Below are 11,390 nucleotides of genomic sequence, written 5' to 3' on the forward strand. Positions count from 1 at the left end.
ACACACTCACACCTAGGGACAATTTATAGAGGCCAGTTAACCTGACAGACATGTTTTTGGACTGTGGGAGGAAACCGGAGTACCTGGAGAAAACCCACGCATGCACAGGGAGAACATGCAAACTCCATGCAGAAAGACCGGGGCTGGGAATTGAACCCAAGCAAGGCAACAGCTCTACCAACTGCGCCACTGTGCAGCCCAAGATTTTGATAATCTTTTTTTTTATTTTTTTTTTTTTATCTTTCTGTAACCCATTTAACCATTATAACCTACTGTTCTAACCCTAATCTCCACTGATCTCAGTTGTTGACTGTGTTAAACTTTTAATCCCTGGTCCATCATGTCAGCTGCAAAGTCAGCAACATGTCTGCGATTCTCCAGACAGTAGAGCTCACATCCAGGAGGAGCGAATGTTGCAAGTCAGTAACCAGATGCAATTTAATAGGTTTCTTCAAAAACCTTTTTGAATAATAAATTAAACTTGACTGCATTGGTTGATAACTACGGTCAATTTGGAATGCATGCAGTTGATTTGGAGTCAATATGCATGATTGGATTGATTTGTGATCCTAAGCAGGAGTTTTAATGTAGCAGGAAACAGCAAGACCTGCTACTGACTATCCTCCAAAAACACACACACAAGTGGAACCACATGAGCATGTCTATGTGTGCATGCACATGGTGATTGTTGACAAAGTATTTGAACTCTGGATGATGCAGGTGGAATAGAAAAGGAATCTAAGCTTGTCATGGTCACAACTTTTTACATCACTCACACTTCGGATTCTGGATCTGTAGAACCGCTTTAAGATCAATCATCTGCTTTGTTGCCATGATCGTCGTCAAGGCCATTATGCGGAAGTGCAACACAAACTTCATCTAATTTATTCAGTCTCTGTTACAGAAACAGAGACTGTGCCACCAACAATGTTTGGTTATGGCATGTAGCTCCTGAGCCTATCCTGGCTGTGGTTGTCAGGTTAATACATCTACCATCACCAGCCACAAGAGGCCACTGAAAGCAAACTAATGGGAGATTTGTATACAACAGGGATATTTTAATTTAATCAAAACATAAAGGAAATAAAGAAAATGCTATAAAACAAGCAGAACATTAAATGGCAAATTATAAGTTGTGACAAGACTCATAGGAAGCAATAAAAATTTATTAACAAACAAAACTCAACCAATATAGTCATGTGCTTTTTTATTTTTGACTGGAACTTAAAATAAGGCAAAAACTACATGCATGAAGATCGTTTTATCCTCATGGGAAGTTGCTGCATTTTGAACTTGATGCTATTTTGTTGACATAAATGATTTAAAATGAGTGAACAGAAAGGTTGTTATTTTGAAAGTCCTGACTTCACAATGGAATTCCAGGATCCTGGATGTGAGAATGACTTTGGGATGACCTTATATTGTTACTTGGAATGTCCTTCCCCACCACTTAGCTGGAAGAAAGAGTCCACAAGATGAAAGGAAAATGCTCACATTGTGGAAAATTAAAAATCATCATTAAGAGCCTGTTTCACTTTGTTCTCTGATTGCGTCTTTCAGAAGTTTTTCTTTGTTACACAGTCAAATTGCTGTGATAAATGCAAGAGATAAAAATCTATTATCTGATCAGTGTGTTCAAGGGAAACTGTGCTGGTTAAATGTTAGTTTCTCGGGTTTTGGTTTAAGCTGGCCCATTTTCCTCCCAACTCTCCTCCCCTCCATTTATCCACTCTGCTGGATTTGAGCATAGCTCACAGAAAACACACAAAGTAAATGTTTGCTGAGCAGCCTCTCTTTCTCACCTCCGAGGGATGCGTGTTAGACTGACGGAGCACAGATCTGTTTTCATGTTTCTTCAAGCACTTTAAAGAGACGTCTTTAAAAGAATTGCACACTAAACGGGCAGTGGTAGTTTCACAGCTATTAAAGCGGTTGCTAGGAAACAGGTTCATCCAGTTTTTGTATGATATACACAAAATGTATTCACAAACAGGCAGATGGAACTACACTGATAGGCTAGCTGAAGTGTGGAGTAATCTCAGCATTTGGAAAGTAGGGAATTACAATCCACAGGAGAAAATGGGATCATAAACATGGAGAACTTCCTGGAAAATTCAGTAATTTCCTCTTTAAAACATTTTATCAGCCTTGTAGCAGTTCACCTGGTAAAACCTGTCCTTCTGACATCCAGTACACAAGCGTTAGCATTGTGTTGCATTCTGATCAACCATTGTGAATTCCTCTTTTTTCATCTGTTGTATTTATTTTGTTAAGCCATTCCTTCAGGGATTTCTTAAATTTAAATGCAGGAAGTCAGCAGAAAGAGACCAAAAGCATTTTGAATTTCGCTTTAATCCAAATTTCTTCCTACAGCAGCCTGAATCACTGAATCAGAACAACAGTGAGGTCTTCTCTTCCTCTTTCCATCTGATACATTTCTTCATGGCTGACGGGGTCAGAAGTGATGGAATTACTCACCTGTTATGTTGTGATTTTACAGAATATTGCTGTTGATTTTATGGGTCTTTTACTTTTTGTTAATCTTCAACTATTTGAAGAACAATAATTAAATGGGGGAGAAAATACAGCTTTTTAAATATTTCATTCACCTTTCTGTAAAACCAGCGTCGTGTGACAACATGAATCCCCAAAAATTTGAGTATTTTAAAAAAAATATTCAAATGAAGATGTCAGGTAGGAAGGACGGTGAAAAGATTCTGGTCCAGTTTTAAACGGGCTTACAGTCAATCCATCTTTCCTAGTTTCAGACTTATTTCTATTAAACAAATAGAAGAGCAACTTTAACTGAAAACATGTTTGAGCACAAAATGTTCACTTCCTATTTTACCTCATCGACTACCAGATACAGTTATATAGTGTTGTTCATTTACCTGTTAGTTGTCATAATTTAATGCCTGGACAGAGAAGCCTGTCTCTTTTGACCTGCTCTTGTTTCTTGCTGTTCTTGAAGCTAATAAAGAACAGAGAAAATTAGTTTTTCTTTGAACTTCTGTAAAAAGAGAGGCAGACAGCCCAGTTCCCTCCCTACTGCTAAATATTCTGCCCCCCCACACACAGCATGTGCTTGCTGCAGGTTAACAAGCGTCCTTCCTCTTCACGTCCTTGGAACTTCAACACTGAGGAATTTGGAAAAGGCTGCTGACTCAAATCCTGTTAAGATTCACCAGGTTGTCAGCTTCTTTGTTTTTTTTCTCCTTTGATTTCTGCTCAGTCTGTCTCTCACAGTGGGACGGGATCCGTCTTTGCATGGAGAGTGTTACTTAAAGTTAGGCTTTCATGAACTGGGCCATGTCTACTTCCAAGTCCTCCCCACCTCCTCCTTTAACAAGGTGCTGTAAAGAGAGAATACTTTTGAATGTTTAAACAGCAAATGACAATATGATTTTTATTGTGCATAATATTCTCAACTCCTTTTATCAAATTCATTTTGTTGTCTTCATGTGACCATTGTGTGAATACACCAGTATAACAGAATACTGGGGAGCTGTGAAGTCAAACTGCGATTGCATTTCATTGATTTGGTGTTGAAAGGTTACCGTTATGCTAACTGCAGATCTGTCGACTACTAATTTGATTCGGTGGGTTGCAGAAAGATGAAAGGAGAGAGCTGCCTCTGGTTCCCTCACGGTGAGATCTCATCGTGACAAAATACAAAATGCTGTTGAGAGGGTGGGATACTTTGCATGCAAAGTGTTTGTATTTCTTTATTTTGGCAGGTGAGGTCTGAACAGTCACAGTGTTCAGACCTGCGACAGAAATGATCTGTCTGCAGATCATTTCTCTGCAGACAGAGGAATGATCAAAGCTGTTATGGATCAAGCGAGTTGCTAAGAATTGCCCGTACTTCATTTGATAGACATACTTATAAGCTGAAAAGTTTACTTAAAAAAAGAAAAGTAATGCTATTTAGGGAAAAAAAATGTGAGGCATTTCAGAAAACCCAAAGTTTCTCCTTGAAGTAAAATGATCATCTGTTCTTTTGCCCAGTTTTCAGCCTCTGAGCTTGATTTATATTTAAATATTATATGTGTACATAAGAATCATTGTGTAGAACAAAACACACTGAATCATGAACACATTGTTAAGGATGAGCGTGGAGGAACATATGAAGCTTTTAAGGGATAGTGCTCAACACTGATGACTCTTACTCAGCCTGCTGTGTAATCACTGGTCACTTTAGTTATACATAAATGAACCAGACCAGCAGACAATCACAGACTATTCTTTTTAATCCAGTCAGATTACTTGTAGGGAAATGTTGCACTGGCTAGAATGAAAAATAACCAAACAGCAAATCAAAATACTGCACAAGAAGACCACAATTATGCAACAAAAGAAGAGGAAAAGAATGTTTTAAAAAAAGGCATTTTAATTTTATACCCAAAGAATATTTAGGTAAACATTCAAATATACTTAGGGTACTTACTTTGTGCAGCTTAGATAGGCTAGTACTTCTACATTTTTTCAGCAACTATAACATGTATAAAAAACGGTCAGCAAACCGATCAGATGACTTAATGCATTCTTAAGACAGTTCTGGAGTGACGTGGCAAATCGAGTACTGAATAACCAGACTGCCATGACAGGGAGAGCCACTCAGTTTGTTATCTTATCACACAACCTCAGCAAAATACATTGGAGTGTGTGTTTTTAATATGACAAAAAAAGTGGAAAAAATTTAAGGAGTAAGAATATTTCCTCAAAGACACGGGATGCTTACACACACATTCACATGTACAGAGATGTGAAAATAGCTAAAAGTGACAAGATGAGCATAAAACCCTCATGAATCATTTACTTATGTACAGAGTGGAAATTCTGGGTTTAGTCGTGTGTAACACAGATTGTAAACAGCTGGTGGGCAGATAGAATATTGAAACAGAGGGCAGAAAAAGGACACAAACAATCCTCTGACAGGAATTATTTCAATATTTGTACCAAAAAATATCTCTCAGGTCTAGCAAAGCACTTATATATTTGCTATATTTAACTGTGAATAAAATTAACATCTCTTGCTCTTGTAAATGGTTATTCAAAATTAAACATATATATAATATGGAAACAAGTAAATTAAGATCACAGAGATATTAAAATGACTTCTTTTCTACATCAACATCTGCTTTTCTTCTGGTGAGAGGATGAAGTTTTAATCTTTGTCAGGTGATAAAACTGTTCTCAAACATGATGATGATGATCATCATCAGATCTCCACGTTCATGTCCTGAGGGAGGGCAGCGATCAGCATCACAATGAAGACAGTGAAATGTCCTGACTTTAAACATCGACTCCTCCCAAAGCCATCTTCCTGCCATTTTCTAAAAGGAATGTAATTTCTTCACAAGTCAAAACAAAAAGCCAAAACAAATCTCTTCGGAGGCAATTTTCAGCTATTTACTTGTCAGCCTGAGCTTTTAAAGATGCCAGACGACTCAGACAGCAGCAGACAAATTACAGACGGACACTTGAGCTGCACACAGAGTAAAGACAAAGATGAGCGCAAAGTATTCAAACACAATCAGGCAGCGCTGCATGCAAGCATCATTGAGTCAATCATATCATTGGCTGCACACTGCTCTGGGACAATGCTGCACTCACGTCACATCGTTCCAAAACAAAATAACGCTCATTTGGAATTGGACTTTTAGAAAAATCCTAAGAAATTTTTTTAAAAAGGAACACGAGTGACGTCTAAAAACTTCAACCTGTATTTCTCAGTCTGGTCCGATTTTTATCATTAACAGATCAAACTAATCTAATGGCAAAATGTCAAGTAAAAACAGCAATATGGGGCCCCGATTGGGTCAAACTTTCTCTGTTTTACCAACAAAGTCATGGAGCCAAGACTGGAATACACAGTGCATCCTTAACCGCTATGCGGACCATGTCCAAGCTTAACACCACATGGCACCAGTGGTTAGCCTCTCTAGCAAACTATGTCTCTGATAAACACTAACAGCCTGATAGAACAAATGTTGATGCAGACTTGTTGGTCAGTAGCTTGGGGGAAGAAGTATAGAGGCAGTAGATCTCACACCGGAGGGGGCTCGGTCTGTCTGTGGTCACAGACACTGGATGCCTCTTCACAGTGTTTCGTGGAGGAGATGAAAAGTTAAAATACTCTCCAACAATTGTCTTGTACACAAGTTCTAATTGACTAACCCCAAGATCACTAAGTCTTCTTAAAAGATAGAGTCTCTAGGAACATTTCTGAAAAATATAGTCAGTGTTTTCAGCAAAGTTGAGCTGACTGTCCAGGAACGATCCAAGATATTTAAAATTTGCCACAGTTCCAACAAGTTGGCCATCGAGTGAAACTGGACCCACTTTCAGGTTTTGTTTAGGTCATTTAATTAGCTTCCCTTAGACTTTGGGGTATTTTGATTTAGTAATCTATTTATTTATGTTAGTTGTGTTACCACCACCATGCCACTAGAGGCAGTAGTACCCCCGAAAAGATGGGACTAAGGAGCAGATTGTTATGTTTGAGTTATTCCCAGGGGTAAAAGTAAGAGAGGGGAGCGGCTGTCTGCTGTAAAAAAATCAATGGGTTCACTGTGCAGCCACTAATCAGCCGTGACTGATTAGTTTTTCAAGAACAGTCTAAAACACGACTTAATCAGTTAGTAAATAACTTTTTTTCCCATTTCATATTGTTTATCAAATTACAAGAGCAGCGGTCCAATATGTTGATCGCGGAAGGTTTTGAGTCGATCTCAGCATTAGGTGACAAACTGAACGCCGCCAGGACGCTGAGACCAGCACGTCCTCCTCTGACCTTTTATTGAGATCCAGAACCCAAAAGTTCTTGGCTTGTGTCATTCAGGAGCCCTGGGGATAAAAGTGCTTCATGATTGTATTTCAAAGGCAGATTTCAAGAACAACTCGGGCAAGAGTTTGGGTCAGGTGCTATTCTGGGATGTAGACGTGTGTAGGAATTTCCACGATGTCAGTAACACAGAGTAGCACGCCTTAGTAGGTGTGTGTGTGTGTGGGACCACTCCACCTTTCTCAGGCTGGAAGTTGGGAATATCTTAATAATTAGTTTTAAAAAGTTCTATAATGTTAATTTATCGGTATTTTATTTTGAAGGAGAATTTTGAGATAGAAGTGCATTGTGGGTAGCAGAGGCAGTTGCAGTTTGGAATACCTGTTCGCAAAGAGAAAGCCTGACTGTTAATGTATAAACTTCACCTCCTGTGTCGTCAATCTTTTCTTACACCTCCGAAAACAATGGCTGTAAGTTCAATCTGTGTTCTGTTTGGTGTTATATGTTTTGTTAGTTTATTTTCAGATTGTTTTCCAAATGTGTTTATTCTAGAAATGCCATATCCTGATAGTTTTTATTTACATAACAACGGTTGCTACGTGACTGTTTCTTAACTGCAGCTAAGGTTAATTCTATTCTGACACTAGAAGTTTATTCTGTGCATTTAGAGCTGATGCATATTTTATTTTTCTGTTTCTTATAGTTTCACTCACCTTTCATTGAGCTTTTCCACACCACTGCTCAAAGTTGTAAGTGTCAAGAAAACGTAACAAAGGAGGAAGACGCTCGGCTTCATGGCTCATGAAATTGAGTTTGGCTTGCTGGCTGTTGATCTATGTTAACATACACAGAGTATCTAACACGTAGTGATATATATATATATATATATATATATATATATATATATATATAATTTTATTTATTTATTTATTCAATTTTTTTGTCATAGTACCCCCCAAAATTTTCACCCCTGGTTATTTATGTGTTGTTTCCTTACTGTGTACACCCAGCTAGCATTGAATGTTTGGAGCACGTCCGCTGGAACGTTGTCTTGAACGTCCGCCGAACTGCGGATTATGTTTGATCGACGTCCAAATGAAACTCCAAAGGACGTCCGGTGGACGTCCTCCCGAATGTCCGGTGGACGTTCGGGAGGACTATTTATTTTTTGGTGCAAACAATCAAAAGAGATTGGGTCGTTGATACCGCAACATTCAATTAAAGCTCTGCAACGCAAAATGACTCAGTTGAGTGGTACGGCAGCGCTCATCCATCTTAGAAACGGTCGTCTCTTCAGCTGTCTGATAACATGATGCTTCCCTAAGAACTCCAGTTCTCCCTGGATCTCTTTGTCATTGATGGAGCGATACTGACCCCTACTTGCGAATTACTCACATAGTTGCCAAACAGTGACTGGTGATGAATAACATGGTTTTACCAATATTTTAACTTTTTAATTTGAATTTTTATTTATTTATTTATTTATTTTTAACCAAAATTTTAGTTTTTTATGCTCTAACCCTAAAAACACAACTAGTAAAGAACACAGAAAACACAAAGCAATGTAAATATACATAAACTATTATAATATAAACTATGACCTATGTGCCATGTTTACATAAGTTATTGTCTACCTGCATACTTCTATATTTGCGCCTTTAAAATTTGCTTTGTCATTTTAAAGATATTCAAGTGTAAATATTCAAAGGTCATGCCTCCTCGTTTCTAAGGAGACATGACCTCCTTATCTAAACCTGTAAGTTTAGGTTTCCCATGAAACCCTTTATCAGTCATTAGCTACTTCCTGTCACCCAACTCAACAAAAAATGACAAGTCATAAATAAAGGCTGAGGCTCCGCAAATGTAAGTCCATTTTGATTGTTTATAACAACGTGAAAGCTTTCTGCTTGTCACTCTGAGTGATGGATTGTGGGGAAATCATCCAACTCAGAGGCAATGGACACATGCAGCACATTTCTTGTCAGATGTACAGTAACTTGCACTCTTCAACATCCAAGTTATATTGATTATGGATAGACTTTATTGGGTTTCTAACAATTACTTGTACCATTTCCATTTTCGGGGTGGACCAAAATGGAAATCACTGAACATAAAACTTCAGTGATTAAAAAATATGAAAAAAATTGAGTGTATTGAGTAATTTTAGTGCCAGAGTTTGGGTTTATTGTAGTTTTTCTGTAATTCACACAAGTTTACACAGTTCTGGCACTAAAATTGCCAGAACTGTGGCAATTTTAGTGCCACAATTTTGTGGATTACAGACTTTCTGACATCCTTGGTAGAACACAGCAAAATCTCAAAAAACAAGCAAAAAGGTTGCAAAAGATGGAAGTGATTTCACTACTGAGCTTATCTGTTTTTGTTTAGTTCCTCTTAGTGGTGCCCAGCCAGGTGCAGCAGGTGTCTAACTGATATTCTGGGTGTTCCTGTACCATCAAGCCTAGGAAAGGTAGCAACACCCAAAAAAATCAATTTGTAGGCCCTGAGTGATGTGTGTGCGCTGTGTGTGATGGAAGTGAGTCCCTGCAGCTGCACATCTGTCCTACTCAGTAAATTTGTTCAAATCAAGTCATTTCTTTTGTTTTTCTTGCATGCTGTGACAGTCCTGATGAGGAAACGAAACCTTTCTGATTGCTTTCATGCAATTGTCAAAATGCGAACAGTGTTGTTTCTCCCTGCCTTGCCACAGTCTGATAAAAACATAGCATTTTCACTCTTTGAGAACGAGCAACATGTCTAAGCTCCCTTTATCTCCCTCTCAAGCCTTCACATTTATTGTGAAGGTTTCATCTGAAACCAGCATTGCTGCTGTGTTGTGTTTCTGTGGCTGTGCGTCATGTTCTCTTGTGTCTGCTACCCTTGAAGGATTCAATAACACATTCATTTTGACATAAAGCAAAAGTTTATGTTTTGTGTGCCAATACAAAACTGTCAGTGGGAAAAAAGAGAAAACCTCCATTACTCTGTAATCCTTGCTTTTTACATTTTTGTGTTAGAAGAATCAAAGTGATGGACAAGAACATGAAACTTGCAATTCCATGCATGTCCAAGTCAGCAGTGATTCTTATTGAATCCTTGTCTGGATGTTATGGTCTGCTGTGAAGAGACAAATGTGTCTTAAGGAGATCATCATTTCCCATCTTTACCTCTTTGATCATTTTTTTTTATACATTTCAATCTTAACTGACAGATTGAACCCCTTTAGATTCAGTTGTCTTCTACACATGCCTGCATGTTTTATTTTAAAAGCTCAGCAAAGATCATAAGGTTTTATATCCTAATGCAGAAAGAAACTTCAAAGAAAGAAAATACACGATCATTTTATGAAGTCAAAATCAAGCTCATAATTTGATTTTGACTTCTGTGGCAAATTCTGAGCATGGAAAAAAATTCAGAGTTTTGCTCATTTGCAGCAGACATATGTTCCATAAGAAGGAAGAAAATTATAGTTATAATTGTCTTCCTATATATAGTTATATTTCCTGAATGTGAGACCAAATGCTTATGTGGTCCTGATTTAACTTCACATCATTATGCTGCAGTGACCATGTAAAGTACTTCTCATTCCCTTGACTATTTTTGGGTGGCCTAATCAAAGTCTAGACTTTAATCCAACTGAGATGCGGTGGAGTGAACTTAAACAGGATGTTTAAACTTGATTTTTTAAAAATGTGATTAATGCAGCTGCAAAATACCTCCACTGTAATGTTTAGGACTGTCATCAGGGGCAACTAGCACTTTGTACTACAGAGTCACAGTGTCTCTTGACACTTTGATCCTGTAGGATATAATAAATATATAGTTAAAACATTTACGTGAATCCATGTTTCACACTTTCAAAATGTAAAATTTTTATCAGTCTGAATATGATTAGATTGGCGTTTTGATTTGAAATTCTGACCACTGTGAGAGTTAGCATTGGAATCAGAGGTCAACAACCTGCAGTGTGCACACCTTCTGTCACTGGTTTTCATTTTAATATAGTAGTACGTAGGGAAAATAAAGATTTTGGACTGAAGAGCTGCAATTTAGCCATACAAACATCTTGACTGTAAAGTAAAAGTATGAGAGTGCTTTGGTCTGGTCAGGCCATGGATGACTCCACTGATCTGCTGAATGTATTTTGAGTGTTGATAGATAAAAGCCACAGTGCAGCTTTTGCTTTTATTGTCTGTCTCCTGGCTGTCAGCTGTAATTATACAGCAGTCACAGCATCAGTCCTCGGCTCTCAGAAGCAGATTTAAAAGCTGGACTATATCCACAACTGCCATCCAGATTGTGTGTGTCAGAAAACATTCATGTGCGCGAGTGAAAAAAGCTGCTGTCAGGACTGTGAGTCGAGATAAAGGTGAAGAATAATGCGTACGTGTGGGGATGAGAGACACATGGTCAGACAGAAGGTGAGACTGAAAGACAAACAGGAAGAAAAGTGGTGTTTATTGAGACACAGAGACAGACGGCTGGGCTCGCTTCACTGGAATGCTACGGGAAATTAAGGGTAGCATTATAAAGTTAAAAGAGAAAACCTAATTAATGTTATCTGAACGTCCCCTTGGAGGGGAGTTAAAATTAAATTAAATTA

General features: G+C 38.1%; 1 long non-coding RNA gene across 1 annotated transcript; it reads left to right on the top strand.

Annotated features, from left to right (window-relative positions):
- Positions 1-7,064: 7,064 nt before the first annotated feature.
- LOC107833011 (uncharacterized) lies at positions 7,065-7,598 on the top strand. The gene is made up of 2 exons (XR_001658722.1): positions 7,065-7,257; positions 7,491-7,598. It is a non-coding gene; the product is annotated as an uncharacterized LOC107833011 (long non-coding RNA).
- The last annotated feature ends 3,792 nt before the right edge of the window (positions 7,599-11,390 follow it).

The sequence above is a fragment of the Poecilia formosa genome, unplaced genomic scaffold (genome assembly GCF_000485575.1).
Source record: "Poecilia formosa unplaced genomic scaffold, Poecilia_formosa-5.1.2 Scaffold307, whole genome shotgun sequence".
NCBI classification, from domain to species: domain Eukaryota; kingdom Metazoa; phylum Chordata; class Actinopteri; order Cyprinodontiformes; family Poeciliidae; genus Poecilia; species Poecilia formosa.